Raw genomic sequence first — 3,959 nt, 5'->3', positions numbered from 1 at the left:
AACTGTGTCTCAAAAAAAAAAAAAAAAGTTTTTTTTTTTATGGCCGGACAGTGGCTCCACCTGTAATCCTGGTACTACAGGTATCCACCCCTGCACCTCGCTAATTTTTTGTATTTTAGTAGAGACGAGGTTTCACTGTGTTGTCCAGGCTGGTCTCGAACTCCTGAGCTCAGGCAGTTCACCCACCTCGGCCTCCCAAAGTGCTAGGAAAAAGAACTGGAAATCATTATCTTAAATGAAATAACTCAAACAGAAAGTTAATACTAATGATCTCACTTATAAGTAGGAGCTGAACAATATGTACACATGGAAAAAAAATTATAAGGTACTCTGAACTGAACGAAAAAAAATATAGAACATATTAGAATTTGTGTGATGACACTAAAGCAGTACATAGTGGGAAGTTTATAGCACTAAAAGGTTAGAAAAGAAGAATGGTCTCACGTCAACAACTTCAACTTCTGCCTTGAGTAACTAAAAAAAGAGAGACAAAATTAAAACCAAAGTAAACAAAAGACAAAAGCAGAAGTCTATGAAATTGAAAGAAAAATATAGGCCAGGCGTGAGCCAGCACCTTGGGAGACTGAGGCGGGCGGATCATTTGAGGTCAGGAGTTTGAGACTAGCCTGGCCAACATGGTAAAACCTCATCTCTACTAAAAACATAAAAGCTGGGCGTGGTGGCGTGCTCCTGTAATCCCAGCAACCTAGGAGGCTGAGGCAGGAGAATCGCTTGAACCCGGGAGACGGAGGTTGCAGTGAGCCAAGATCATGCTACTGCACTCCAGTCTGGATGATGGAGCGAGACTCTGTCTCAAGAAAAAAAAAAAATACAGAAAATCAATAAATACAACCAAAACATGATTGAGATCAGTAAAACTGATAAGCCTCTAATATCAGGAATGAGAGGTTACATCACCACAGGGTCTCCAGATATTAAAAGGATAATGAGGGAGTAATTTCATGTCCATAAATTTGACAACTTAGATGAAATGGACAAATTTCTCGAAAGACAAACTACCAAAGCTCACTTGAAGAAACAGACAGGCCAGGTGTGCTGCTCATGCCTGTAATCCTTGCACTTTGAGAGGCCAAGGCAGGAGGATCGCTTGAGCCCAGTAGTTAGAAAGCAGCCTGGGCAACATGGCAAAACCTCATCTCTACAGAAAAATACAAAAAATTAGCCAGGTGTGGTGGTGTACGGCTGTACTCCCAGCTACTCAGGAGGCTGATGTGGCAGGATCACTTGAGCCCAGCAGAGAGAGGCTGCAGTGAGACATGAGTGCACCACTGTAGTAGCTTGGGCTACAAAGTGAGACCTTGTCTCAAAGAAAAAAGAAGGAAGAAGAAGAAGAAAAGAAGAAGGAGGAGGGGGGAAGAGGAGGAGGAGGAGAAGAAGAGGAGGAGGAAGAGAAGGAAGAGAAGAGTAGGAGGAGGAGAAAGAAGAAGAAAGAGAAGGAGAAAGAAGAAGAAAGAGAAGGAGAAAGAATAAAAGAGGAAGAGGAGGAAGAGGAGAAGAAACAGACTACCTTAATAGCCTTGTATCTATTTTAAAAACCAAAAATGTAGTTAAATACCATCCCACAGAAAATTCTAGGTCCAAATAGCTTAACTGGTAGATTCTACCAGACCTTTAAGGAAGATATAATACCAATTTGACACAAACTTCTAACTCATTCTATGAAGCCTGATACCGAAAGCAGACAAAGACATTACCAAAAAAATGACAAACCAGTATGTCTCATGAACATAGATGCAAAAATTCAAAAAAATTTTAGCAAAGATCATAAAAAAAATTCTAGGCCAGGCACAGTGACTCGTGTCTGTGATCCTTGCACTTTGGGAGGCTGAAGCAGGAAGATCATTTGAGCTCAGGAGTTTGAGACCAGCCTGGGTAACACAGTGAAACCTCATCTCTACAAAAAATTTAAAAATTAGCCAGGTGTAGTGACACAAGCCTGTAGTCCCAGTTACTTGGAGGCTGAGGCTAGAGGGTTGCTTAAGCCCAGGAGGTCAAGGATGCAGTGAGCTATGATCAAACCACTGCACTCCAGCCTGAGTGACAAAGCAAGACCCTGTCTAATAAAAAATTCTAGAGATGTGAATCAAAACCACAATGAGATACCATCTCACACCAGTCAGAATGGCTGTTATTAAAAAGTCAAAAAATAACAGATGTTGGCAAGGTTGTGGAGAAAAAGGGAATGCTTATATGCCATTGATAGGAATGCAGATTAGTTCAGTCCCTGTGGAAAGCAGTTTGGAGATTTCTCAAAGTAAAAATAGAACTATCATTTGACCTAGCAATCCCATTACAGGGTATATACCCAAAGGAAAATAAATCATTCTACCAAAAAAAAACACCTGCACTCATGTCTTTATTGCAGCACTATTCACAATAGCAAAGACATGGAATCTACCCAGGTGCCCATCAAGAGTGGATAGGGCCAGGCTTGGTGGCTCACACCTGTAATTCTAGCACTATGGGAGGTCAAGGTGGGAGGATCACTTGAGCCCAGGAGTTTGAGACCAGCCTGGGCAACACTGTGAAACCTCATCTCTACAAAAATTATTTTTAAAAAATTAGCCAAGTGTAGGGGCACACACCTGTGGTCCCAGCTACCAGGAAGGCTGAGGTGGGGGGACCCCTTGAGCCTGGGAGGTCAAGGCTGCAGTAAGCCGAAATCGTGCCACCACACTCTAGCCTGGGCAACAGAGTGAGACTCTGCCTCAAAAATAAATAAATACATACATACATACATACATACATAAATACATAAATAAATAAACAAATGTGGTACATATACACCAAGGAATACTATATACCCATAAAAAAAGAACAAAATCGAGTCCTTTGCAACAAGGTGGTTGCAGCTGGAGGCTATTATCCTAAGCAAATTAATGCAGAAACAGAAAACCAAATGCTACAGGTTCTCACCTGTAAGTGGGAACTAAACACTGGGTACACACAGACACAAAGATGGGAACAATAAACACTGGGGATTCCAAAAGTGAGGAGGAAGGGAGGGAGGCAACAGCTAAAAAACTACTTGTAAGGTACTATGTCCACTACTTCAGGGACGGGATCATTAGAAGCCCAAATCTCAGCATCACACAATATATCCATGTAACAAACCTGCACATATCCTCTCTGAATCTTAAAGAAATTCTATTGATTTGATAAATGATTTTAATAACAGGAATAGAGTTGGTTTAACATAAATGAATCATATTTACAAATTTAAAAGGCTATACAGTCATTTCAATAGATGCAGGTACAAAAGCATTTGTTTTACAATAAGTTTTCTTTTGTTTGTTTTTTGAAACAGGGTCTCACTCTGTTGCCCAGGCTTAAGTGCACGGTACGATGATGGCTCACTGCAGCCTCAACCTCCCAGGCTCCATCAATCCTCCCATCTCAGTCTCCCAAGTAGCAGGGACTACAAGCATGAACCACCATGCCCTGCTTAATTTTAGTTTGTTTTTGTTTTTGTTTTTTTGAGACAGAGTTTCACTCTTGTTGCCCAGGCTGGAGTGTAATGGCGTGATCTCAGCTCACCACAACCTCTGCCTCCCGGGTTCAAGCAATTCTCCTGTCTCAGCCTCCTGAGTAGCTGGGATTACAGGCGTGCACCACCATGCCAGGCTAATTTTGTATTTTTAGTAGAGACAGGGTTTCACCATGTTGCCCAGGCTAGTCTCAAACTCCTGGGCTCAAGTGATCTGCTTGCCTCAGCATCTCAAAGTGCTGGGATTACAGGTGTAAGCCACTCCACCCAGCCAACAAATGTGCTTGTCAAATATATTTGTTAAATGTATATTAATATATACACTTGTTAAATAGATTTAACAAATACATTTGTTAAACAGTTTATATGTAGCCCGTTATTGATAAAAACTCTCAGGCAGGCCGGGCACGGTGGCTCATGCCTGTAATCCCAGCACTTTGGGAGGCCAAAG

This window comes from Mandrillus leucophaeus, unplaced genomic scaffold, assembly GCF_000951045.1.
Source record: "Mandrillus leucophaeus isolate KB7577 unplaced genomic scaffold, Mleu.le_1.0 Scaffold57, whole genome shotgun sequence".
NCBI classification, from domain to species: Eukaryota; Metazoa; Chordata; class Mammalia; order Primates; family Cercopithecidae; genus Mandrillus; species Mandrillus leucophaeus.
Note: the sequence above shows the minus strand (reverse complement) of the source record.